Below are 12,631 nucleotides of genomic sequence, written 5' to 3'. Positions count from 1 at the left end.
TGACAAAAATGACAAAAATGACAAAAATGACAAAAATGACAAAAATGACAAAAATGACAAAAATGACAAAAATGACAAAAATGACAAAAATGACAAAAATGACAAAAATGACAAAAATGACAAAAATGACAAAAATGACAAAAATGACAAAAATGACAAAAATGACAAAAATGACAAAAATGACAAAAATGACAAAAATGACAAAAATGACAAAGATGACAAAAATGACAAAAATGACAAAAATGACAAAAATGACAAAAATGACAAAAATGACAAAAATGACAAAAATGACAAAAATGACAAAAATGACAAAAATGACAAAAATGACAAAAATGACAAAAATGACAAAAATGACAAAAATGACAAAAATGACAAAAATGACAAAAATGACAAAAATGACAAAAATGACAAAAATGACAAAAATGACAAAAATGACAAAAATGACAAAAATGACAAAAATGACAAAAATGACAAAAATGACAAAAATGACAAAAATGACAAAAATGACAAAAATGACAAAAATGACAAAAATGACAAAAATGACAAAAATGACAAAAATGACAAAAATGACAAAAATGACAAAAATGACAAAAATGACAAAAATGACAAAAATGACAAAAATGACAAAAATGACAAAAATGACAAAAATGACAAAAATGACAAAAATGACAAAAATGACAAAAATGACAAAAATGACAAAAATGACAAAAATGACAAAAATGACAAAAATGACAAAAATGACAAAAATGACAAAAATGACAAAAATGACAAAAATTACAAAAATGACAAAAATGACAAAAATGACAAAAATGACAAAAATGACAAAAATGACAAAAATGACAAAAATGACAAAAATTACAAAAATGACAAAAATGACAAAAATGACAAAAATGACAAAAATGACAAAAATGACAAAAATGACAAAAATGACAAAAATGACAAAAATGACAAAAATGACAAAAATGACAAAAATGACAAAAATGACAAAAATGACAAAAATGACAAAAATGACAAAAATGACAAAAATGACAAAAATGACAAAAATGACAAAAATGACAAAAATGACAAAAATGACAAAAATGACAAAAATGACAAAAATGACAAAAATGACAAAAATGACAAAAATGACAAAAATGACAAAAATGACAAAAATGACAAAAATGACAAAAATGACAAAAATGACAAAAATAAAAAAATGACAAAAATGACAAAAATGACAAAAATGACAAAAATGACAAAAATGACAAAAATGACAAAAATGACAAAAATGACAAAAATGACAAAAATGACAAAAATGACAAAAATGACAAAAAATGACAAAAATGACAAAAAATGACAAAAAATGACAAAAATGACAAAAAAATGACAAAAAAATGACAAAAATGACAAAAAGTGACAAAAAATGACAAAAAATGTCAAAAAAATGACAAAAAATGACAAAATTGACAAAAAATGACAAAAAATGACAAAAACGACAAAAATGACAAAAATGATAAAAATGACAAAAATGACAAAAATGACAAAAATGACAAAAATGACAGAAATTAACAAAATTTCATGATTAACTTAAATTTTTAAAAATATATAAATTTATTAAATTACCAAAATAAAGTAAATTTAAAAAAAAAACAGATTTACAAAAATGAAAAAAAACTTACCAAGATCACAAAAAATTGCTAAAATAACGAAAACTCTATAAATAAAAAAAAACTACAAAAACAACAAAAATTCAAAATAAATCAGAAATTACATTTGAACATTAACACTAAACAAATACATTCAAGGATGAAGAAAAGATTTTACAGCTCCCAAGTTCTGGTACTTTTGCCATGTTTTTATTATTATTGCATGTTGAAAATAAAGATTTTCATGGATTTTAAACCTTTTAAAGTTTTTAATGTTTTATGAAACAACTTAAAATTCAAATTTAAACATGAATCCAAGGGATAGTAAACGCCTACAAGTAGGCAATGATTTGTTCAATTGCCGTTTTTACTTACTTTCTCTATCAGGTTGAAGATTCTAACGATCCAAACCTCCTTAGTATTCCAAAGTATCAGCAGAATGTTTACGATTTAAACCTTTTTCTTCGTATAAATCAATTATGCTCGCACTTTTCTTCTTCATTATCTCAATAGAAAAGACACCAAAGCACCGAGTCTAGACCACTGGATCAATCAAATTTAATCTTCCGGAAATAAATTGTGTTGAAAAGCTGCCTTTGAACAGATTAAATACCAGCCAAGTTTAAGCCGGCGGGATTCGGTGGCTACTAATAATTCCATTAGCTTTCGAGATGCTTAAATCCTGTTTCATGTTTCACTAATCACTTGAAAACCCAACTTCCGTTCGAACAATCACAAATCTGCCCTTTCCACTTCGTTGAACCGTGTGGGTTGTTGGTGGATTAGCTTCTCATGGGCCAATAACTAGTCAAAACCGTTCGTTCGTCGTTATATTTAATGCAGGAAAAGGGATGATGCTGCCGTGACCCCCATAAAAAAAAAGTAAATATCACTCAACCTCAACGGGTCGTGAAAACAGATGGCAGATAAACGATACCACTAGCTGGCAGCGGACTTTCGAGTTTTCCACCACACTTCTTCCTCTTGACGAGAACCCTCTTTCATCCGAGAAAGGAAAAAAAATCCAACAAACAACTGACAGAAACCACCACAACCACCACACTTCTCCAGTAGTCGTCAGCCGATTGGGTTCAGGAAACCGAAAGCTTTAATCACACTTTTCCACTTCCGCTTTTCCCAGGACCTTCACAGGGTTCCACTTTCGACTTCACCTGAAGCGGAAAACGGGTGAATGACATTGAACCACCACCCGCTTGGAATCCGACTCGCTGCGAAACGAAAAATTCTTCCGGAAAAAGTTTGGCAACGCAACCTTTTGCCAGCTGGATGTCACTTCTAGAAAAAGAAAACCCGAAGCACAACTACAAAAATAACTCCAGCCGGGCTTGATACCTTGAACCTCACTTTTCCACTAATCATTTTCCACTGCGCCAGCAGGATACGACCGATGATTTATGGGTATCCTTTTGACATTCTCTCCCAACAACACTTAGCACACTTTTGAGGAGAAACCTGAGCTGCTCAGCCAGTAGAGTTTTTCCAAATGTCAATGGAGCAACACCGGAAACCCCACCGGAACTTTTCAATGGGAAAAACCGAACCGAACCGATACGGATGAAAATCTGGCCGCGACTGAACGGACTCCGCTGAATGCAGTCTACTTTTAGGCGTCCTTGCTTCCGTTTTGTTGCTCTCAACGTTTCTCCGAAGTTCTCCCACAGGAAAATGGGGGTGGGTTGGGTGTTCTCAACCCAAATATGGCGGAACAACTCAGGAGAGCTTTCAAAACAAACAAAAAAAGGGAACCACGTTGATAAGGATAACTCTCTTTGTCTGCCACGTGTAGTAAAATGCATTAAGGATAACATTTGCGGGAGATGACAGCTTTCAATAACTATGAACACATATTCGTGAGAGAAGGCAAATGTTGCAGATGTCAGCTGATTTTGATGCTGTTTTGGAATTTCGCCCCCTTCCCGAGCAACGTGTTGATCAGCTGTTTGAGCCTTTCCAAAATTGAGCATTGACACTTTTCTAAGCCCGAATGCGTTTAAGGAAAACTTTTTGAATCTAGTCTATTATGATATAGTCAATCCAATCAAAATTACAACTGATTCAGTCATGTCAATTACAGAACTACATTTTTTTAGGACTTTCCACTTCAGAAAAGCGCCTTAATTTATACGACTGTTTTTTTTTTTGTATCAAAGATTTTCTAAACGGAATAGCTTTTGGATAGGCAACAATTCTGGATGACTAGACAAGCAAAACATTTTATGCTGCCTAAAAGCTTGACTTTGATGAATAATTTGTAATTTTTTTAATAGATATTTTGGATAATTTCAGTTCAAGATTCGCCTGTAAGAAAACGATTTCGTGGATTCAGATTTCTCTCGTAACAAACAACAAACACCTACAGATTTTCCTTTAACCTTTTCAAGGCTGAAGTTCTCTATCCGGGAGAAACAGGCAAGGAAACTCTCTCGACGAGAAGAAAATCCAACATTGGTCGCTCTTCAAGCTCCCCCGGAAAAACCTTGTGGGCTGTGTTGTTTGTCTCTCAAATTTCGCCTTATCCAAAAATCCACTGCAGAGGGCTTTTCGGGGGGTTTGTTATATTTCCGTCCTTTAAATCCTTAAAAGCGTTGCGGTTCTCTAAGCTCATCCACGCGTCTGGGGTTACACGTGGTTTTCCCATCTCGCGGATATCGGCAGCTGCTCAGAGTCGAGTGGTGTTTGATTTTATAGTGGTGTTGTGGATCGGCATAATGACGATAGTGCATCATCGGGGGAGAGTTACAAAGTTTGGAGCGAAACATCGTCACTTATTCTCGATTGATGAGCCTAACAAGGAGATTCCGATTGCAGTTGTTCCTACTTTCAAAAAGTTGAATGGGAAGCTGAAGTGTCCTTGACCTCCTCATTCGTACGGGGATTCATGCTCTATTTCCCGTAATAATTGAATCATCAAATAGTTCGAATGGTAAAAGACTTTGGAATTCATTGAGATCCATAAAAAATTTGTAATAAAAATCATTGCTTCTGCATCTGCTTTTTTACAATAAACTATCAAACAATTTAATCACCATCTCTTTCGTACCGTATTTATAGGTGTAGAGCACGCACCGGTATATAAAACGCACCTACATTATTAGGCAAATTTTTTGAAAAAAGTTAAATAAGCTTTAAATTTAGTTCCGTTGTTCAAAATTTCGGCAAAACACCGTTGAATACGGTAACTCATTTTACGAATAACAGAACGGGAAAACCTTGAAGCGTGTTAAAAAACCCGTAAATGCTAACCAAAGTTGAACGGCAGCTTTCACTACTCGCCGGTAGGTGGCAGCTCTATAGATCAAAACAACAGTGGGTCAGAGCGGAAAATTGGTTCTGTTAAATTTATTCGAACAAATGGTTTTTTTATGCCGCGTCAAATATCAACACGTGGTTTGATGAATGATGAACACGCGTGGTTTAATGAACGAATGATGACAAATGAGAAAGGAATAGTAATTTTGGGAAAATGATGCTCAAAGTTTATCTTTCTGGATTAATCAGGGAAAGAAAAGTTTTTGCAAAATTTCCTAACTCAATATTTTCTTTATTTAAAAAAAAATCTGATTGATTTATTTTATTCTTACATAGCTTTTAACGACATAACCTGATGAACATATGTTATTCCTAAAACTCACTAGGTGCAACCGTTCTTCAACTTCTCGGACATCCCACATTTGCCAGATCACGTTCCATTGGCTTAACAACAACGCTAAAAACATTTTTTTAAAGGTTTGAACACTGAGAGCAATTGAAAATTTATCTTTTAACTTTTAACTATTCTCCATTGATTCCACCATGTTTTAAAGCAATAATGTGTCGTTTTTTTTAGTTTATGGTGAAATATGATTTTTCATTTCAACATAAGATGTTCCGCGACCTTAAAATATCAAACCCTTGTAATTTTTCAATAGAAATCATAAAGTAGCGCATTAACAAAATTTTATAACTTTTTCGAATAAAATGTTTAAAAAATGTACATAAGTATGTAACTACTACATGAAAAATTATAGACAAGCTCTGAAAAGTGCTTAAAATTACCGTTTACTATTTTTAAATTGCGACCCAGAGATGGGTCTTGACTCAAACATTCAGTCAGCGAAACTTTTTTTGTAGAGAAATGAATCCAACTTAGATGAAACTTCAGTATAACATTCAACCAGTATAACATTCATACGCCAGGTTGGTCTCCTGTAGTAGAATGTTAATACATGGGCCCCGGAGAGGCGCAAGATGTGGGTTCAAGTCTCACCGGGAGATAAGGCGAATTTTTTTGGCATGTTTTTCAACATCGATTTTCTCTTATCTAGTCCCTGAAGTTTCATCTAAGTTGGATTCATTTCTCTACATTACCGTTTACATCACCTAACATTCTGTCTAAAAACCATTGTTTAGCCCATTTGTGAACTGTGCACTAGACCGCTTCAAAAAATGACTTTTTGCTTCCATTTTCGATGTCTTTTCGGTCACCAAGCATCAGTGTAAAATTTGAGATGATTTGGTTCATTCCTGAATTAGCACAACGCGTTTTAATTTTGTATGGAAATTTGCATAGAAAAAGAAATTTTTTGCGTTTTAAATTATCCAGAAAATTCAAATAAGCATGAAATTAAGTTTGCCTTTAGTTATTGGCTTTGTCTATTCTAAACCTTCATTTTTGTTAACGTGAGAAGAAGCAAAGTTTTTCATGGAAAAAGTTATAACCATTTCGAAATAAAAATCTGAATTAAATAAAAATTAGATAAAAACAGCAGGTTTTGCTTGCTAGAGCCTTCGCTAATTTCAAGAGATGTTCTTGTCAAGATTCAATAAGTCAACAAATTCATTGGCCCTGCAAATCAATTTTGTGTGATATTTTATTTTCATCCTACGGTTTAACAGCTTTTAAATGAGCAGCCAATAACGATAAAATTTAAAAAAATATATTATAGAATATTTTTTCTAGGATAAAAATTAAATTTAATGTTTATTAATATGATGAAATGTACTGCAAAAACCAAGGAATATTTAAATCCAAAGATGAATTTTTTAACATCTCTGGTGATTTTTGAATGTAAAATTTTCAGGTTTGAATTAATCGTTTCCAAAATTTTCATTGCTATTCGTGGCAAAAAAAACAACTAAAAAAAGTTGTGGGAGGTGTAAAAATGTATAAACTTGAAATTTTCATACAAAGCTTGCTCATTTTTCCATAATTGGTAATATTATATTAAAAATATGTTCTTGGTTTATGCTTGAAATCAGTTTAGCTGCAAACTCAGCTAAAACAACAATTTTCAATGCGTTTTTGTGTGCTTTTTTTTAAATTTCTGTTGAAAAATGGTTCTGTACATTTGAAACATGCTCTAAATTTTTTGACGAAACAATCTAACCTCATCAAAAAACTAAATCAATTAACGATCTGGAATCCCCTGGCGCCAAAGATAATTACAAAAAAAATCCCCATAAGTCAAAGTTCACACCATTTTTATAAATTTCTTGAGGCAAAAATTGAACTAAACCTAAAATTTGAATCAATTGTAAGCATTTACTTACGCTGTTTGTAAGCTTCATTGCTGAAGAAGATATCTCAATCCTCTATTCTATCAGGAGCACAAAGTAAAAATTGATTTAATAGGGTAAGTGAGCCCTATTTTGGCATGGTCCTTTTCTTGGCATGCCAACATGTCTTTTCATGTTTTTCAGGTCCAAATTGAGCTTGAAAAATTTTGAATATGTTTTCATTGCGAAGAGAATAATTTGTTTCAAATCTGTGCATACCGATTTTTTTTATTCTTTGTACTTCAATAAAGAAGTTAATTTTTTTCAATCTGCATCCGAGGAAATTATGTTGGAAATCCTCGTATGAAAATCAGATGAACTCACCTTTCTATTGCAACTGTTAAATTCACATGCGATTTCAAACGCGGACATTCATTTAAAAAATTTACAATAAATACTCGTGCTTACAGTTAAACTCGGCAAAAAATCAAAAAATACTAGAAAGACCAAAGAGTGAATATTTATTGAGGTTTTGAATAAAAATTTGAAACTAATTTTGTTCCTTTTCTTGGCATGCAACTTCAATCGAAATACACCACCAGTGTTGGAAGCTGGAAAAAATACATGTTCATTAAAGAGGTTTTTTTGGGCTGATGTTTTCCCCAAAACTTCATTTAAAACTACGCATAAATATTTTCATACTAATTGGGTTGTATGATAAGACCGTTTCTATCAACTTAAGCTTTGAAATAAGTTGGAGAACATAAGTAATTCGACTAACTAAAAGTCATATCCAAGCATTGAAAATGCAAAAATCGCTATTTGGGAACCATGAATCGAAGGTACATTGGTATGCGTGCTAACAGCATTTGCATTGCAGTCTGCCGAGCAAAAGCCACGTGGTCTCCTACAGAACACAGTGGTTTGAAATATAAAAAAAACTAAGTTAAATTAAGCATATCACAAGACTTAAGATGTTTTTCTTATCCAAAAATTGTTAGATCGATGGCAATTTGTGACTTTAGTATATAAAATACACAATTAATTGAGTTTTGGAATCGTTTTCTATTGCTCGGGAACCATATACTCAGAATTTTTTTTTTTGGATTTTTGTTCTATTTTTTTCTTGGAAACAGAAGCTGGAAGTTCAGGAAAATATCGTTTTCTATCCAATTATTCCTTAAAATATGTGAGTCGATTTAAAAAATGTTTTAGCAAGGTTTACATTATAACATCTTTTTGGCGTATCAATCCACTGCGCAACGCCCCGGGCATTCGAGATGGCTCTTGCCACCCAGTCAGGAAAAATCGCCCGAAATCGGCCCGATTTTTGTCCGTTCATCTGCTCGATCGGTCCGAAATCGTATAAGAAATCGGGCCGAATTTAGTAGAAAATCGTGCGAAAATGAAACACTTTTTCGGACGACGATAAGTTTTTTCAACCAGTTCGAGCAGATCAAATGTCAAAACAAGCGGACCGTTTTCCAACCGAATCTGAACGGTTTTCGAACCGTTTCTGGGCCGATTGCCATAGCGTCCATCCGAAAAAAGAACCGATTTCGGACCGAATCCGAACGATTTTTCGAACCGTTCCTGGGCCAATTGCCATAGCGTCCATCCGAAAAAAGGACCGATTTCGGACCGAATCCGAACGATTTTTCGAACCGTTTCAGGGCCGATTGCCATAGTATCCATCCGAAAAAAAAGACCGGTTTGTTTACAAAAAGCTAGAGACTTTTATTTCATTTGTTTTATTTTTCATATTTTTTTCTTCTAATTGATTCTTTTTCTGCCTCTCCTGCTTAAGACATTGCGATGTCTGGCGCAAGCTTCTTCTTTTTGAGCAATTTGTCTAATTTCAGGTGTTGATTAAATCCTTGGGACTTCCACGCCATGCGAAACCATCTTCGGGGTCTGATGTTGTGAGGAGATGGCTTGAAGGTTGTTCGAGTTTTCCACTCGAAGCTCTTTCGTCATCCTCCGAAGGTAACATTAAAAGGAATACAAAAAAGAAAAAAGAGAAAAAAGGAACAGAAAAATAGGATATAAGTTCATATTATCTATCAATATAATATAAGAAGCCTAGCCCAAACTAATAATAAATCTAGCTTAAATACCGTATACAGAACAGGAACAGATCAGGAAATGCACAATGCTGTTCTTCTTAAACCTCATCACTTATTGTGGTCAGCCTCTCTGACAAACTATACTAAGTCTACTTAGGGGTTCTATTAAAATATACCGTGTGCCTATTTTTAAATGCCCGAAATCAGTTATCTGGCTGGACTACCTACTCATTATTGTTCTTCAATATCATACATTTTACTATCTATTTCCATCCCTAACCGAAAAATGTGAAGATCTGTCAAAAGTGAATGATTAAATTAAAAAAAAAGCAAAAAAGCGTCTTACCAAAGAAATATCATATTCTTCAATAAGACCGTTCCCATCCAATGAGCCTCTAGTTCTTGTAAAATGCATGATCAAAGAATAAGCCAACGAAATTCATAAACCGCAAATACAAACTTACTAGAGCATTGGGGAGGCAAATACCATAACCTTTACCTAACATCGCAATACTTTTTACACTTTTTCTCTTTTTTAATTCTATTAAACTAAACCAACTAACTAACTACCCAGCCACAAGAATTATGCCCTATTGAAAGTATCAGCTATTATAATGGCAAATTGTGATACTTTCCCTGTCAATCGGATGTTGCGATTGTTCTGCAGAAGAGAGGGCAAGTGTTTCAACTCCCATTCATCTTATCAACATGGATCATGAAAAAATAGATCTTCTCCAGCCCCAGCATTCAAAATTATTTTTTACCAATATTGAAAACTAAACAAAACTTCATTATACTAAATGAACACGGACAAGTTGCGATTTAAACAAAGTCGGAGGGCAGCTTGTGGGGTCATCTCAGAATAACGAAAAGCTGTTTAAAATACTGCTGGTCAGTTGAAATCAGATTGCTCTATAACGGCTACTCAGAAAACACGAAAACGCATACGATTCACAAACAGATGAAATACTGATATCTGAAATACGCAGTAGACATTTTCGACAGCTAATCTCCGCTGTTGCTGTACAGAGCTCGATCTTTTTGTTTCTTCCAATTTGTGTCGGAGCAAAATTTACGGACCTGATAAAAGAAAAAAAATGTTCAATTATTTTTAACTTTTGTATTAAAAGCTTACGATTACCTGATGGATTAAATCTTCCGCTGTGTTCCAAACTTTGCTATCGGGGTCGGGCCACTGTTGGCTTGGTACTTCATTATCAAAATCGGATGCGGTACCGGCAGCAATCCAACTAATGTTCCATGCTGCAGGAACTTGAAAATCTCCGACTCATCAGTAAGCCCTTTATCGATGCAGATCTTCTCGACCTGGGGCACCAGAACCTGAAGCAACCGCATTATGGTCTGCAGTGGCAGCTTGGAGCGCCAGGATTGAACCCATTCCGAAGACGGTTGCCAAACCTTTAAGTGGAAATCGTGAGTTCCGGATGGGATCACCCGGATACTTTTTGCTAGAATGAAAAAGGTTGAAATTTACTTAAAGTTATTTTAAGTTCTATGAAAATTGCCAGTTGTATTTGTGTTTACGAGAAATTTGCAATTGAAAAAGATGCAAATCAACTCGACATCGTAGATGAAAAAAGAAAATACCCAAAAGTCGCTGTACGGATTCGTTATTGTCGTAATCGTATCTTTTTCACAGTTATTGGATAAATTACAAGAAAATTGAACATTCTGCATCAAAAGTTTGAAAAAAGAGTTAACAGTATTGTTTTAATAGCCATCGTCCCCACTTACCCCGGTGTATCTTATAAAAATTTTAAATCAAAGGAAAAATCAATTGAGCAACCTCGTTACATACCTTGTCATCTGAATAGAACGTGGTTTGGGTAGGCGTGTTGCTCGAGATGTCTTGATCAAGTGTCACAATGAGGTTCTGCAAGCAAACTTCCACCAGCGGTTCCAACGTGTCGGTAAACAGCAGATGATTGTAGGGCACTCCCATGCCAACTGTATCGTAAGCGCAAACCGTGTTGAGGAGTGAAGTGGACAAAGGAAATGCATGTCGGTTGCCAGCACTTGTAAAATGTACAATCCATTTGTTGGGCTTGTCACGCATATTCGCGCTCGATACATTGTTTCGCTAAAACAAGTTAGCATCAATCAAGTTCGGTACGACGAGCATCCATGTTTCCATTCCTGGGAGGCGACTGAGCAAATCCTACGCCTGCTTCCCATATGTATTCCCAACTATCGATAAAGTTGAGTTCTTCGACCTTTTCCGACCCGATTTTCACAATCCCACAAATGTAAATTCGGGACAGAACAATAAGTCGCCTATGGCATTCAACATACGCCAATGGAGTGTCTCCGTTTTCTTTATCATTAGCCAGAAGTGAAGACCAGAAGAAATCTTTCCACTGCACATCCTCAAAAATACATGGCAATGTTCGATTAAGCAAACGGATAGAGTTTAGCACCGTTTGCTGTTTCCCCTGGGTACGGCAACTGTTGTCCACCGCTCGGACCAATCGTTCTGTTGCTTTGTAGCATTAAGTTGCCAAATTCGCTGGCATAACATCCTGAACTTTCCGTATCTCATTCGATGGAATCAGCGCAAACACATCTTGAACTGGAGAGCTATGCTCGCACCAGAACTGTTCCCAAAATGCGTTATTATTGGAATCGATTGGCTGAAATGTAAAACATAATATTATGGAATATCAAAACAATAAACTAACATATTTGTAGGAACTTTAATAGTTAAATACCTATGTAAGTTTCTAATTATCTTTGTTATTGAGAAAAGCTTTTGACAGCGGCGCGGAGGAACTGTCGGAGCTGGGCGTGGAAGAAGCCACCGATGATGATGATGATGGTGAATGCTGCTGACGAGAATGCTGGCTGGGAAGCGCCCTTCCAGAATCAATTGTGACTTCGATCGATCGCGATATGCTCAGATCGGCAATGACCGTAGACATTGGAAATCGGGGGAACATCTCCTGGACGTGCCGGGCCATGATCCTGACTTGCTAGGTATGATTTTCAGCCGCCGTTTTCCAAGAAACCGGATTACCGTTCGTCCCGGTCCAACCCGTCAACCGGTTCCGGGTCATCGATGCGGATTTCATTCTGCAAAATATTGGCCACATTGGCATTGTTAACGCTTAACCCGAGCTGACACGTCGGCCAACTGGTGTCCCGTTCCAACCAAGATTTAAGGCATGAGCTAAAAAAACAAAAATAAATCTTTAAAAATCTTACTCAAATAGATTATGTATAACCCCAACTTACTTATGAAACAGATGCGAACAGGGCAGCTTCCGGGCGGTTTCCATCTTCTCCCAGCATATGATTCATACTGTTGTCAGAATTCAGATCTTCGGCCGTCGCTAGGGGACAGCTATTTTACGTAGATCTAGCACCCACGGGTAGTTACGGTGCTTCTTGAACTTCCTTTGTATCTCGTTGTTCAGACAGCGGAAC

The 12,631-nt window shown here is 35.3% G+C and overlaps 1 protein-coding gene and 1 pseudogene across 2 annotated transcripts in view; both read right to left on the bottom strand.

Moving 5' to 3' along the window:
* The window catches only part of LOC129751190 (chondroitin sulfate N-acetylgalactosaminyltransferase 1), a 128,301-nt gene extending 125,629 nt beyond the window's left edge, over positions 1-2,672 (bottom strand). For both annotated transcript variants that reach the window (XM_055746555.1, XM_055746556.1), the window contains exon 1: positions 2,001-2,672. The gene's annotated coding sequence lies outside the window, so the exon portion shown is untranslated. The remainder of the gene's footprint in view (positions 1-2,000) is intronic.
* An 8,004-nt stretch (positions 2,673-10,676) lies between these two features.
* On the bottom strand, positions 10,677-12,165 carry LOC129751967 (protein HID1-like; annotated as a pseudogene).
* Positions 12,166-12,631: the final 466 nt, after the last annotated feature.

The sequence above is a fragment of the Uranotaenia lowii genome, chromosome 3, assembly GCF_029784155.1.
Source record: "Uranotaenia lowii strain MFRU-FL chromosome 3, ASM2978415v1, whole genome shotgun sequence".
In the NCBI taxonomy this organism is placed as follows: Eukaryota; Metazoa; Arthropoda; class Insecta; order Diptera; family Culicidae; genus Uranotaenia; species Uranotaenia lowii.
Note: the sequence above shows the minus strand (reverse complement) of the source record. Positions and strands in the feature narration are given on the sequence as shown.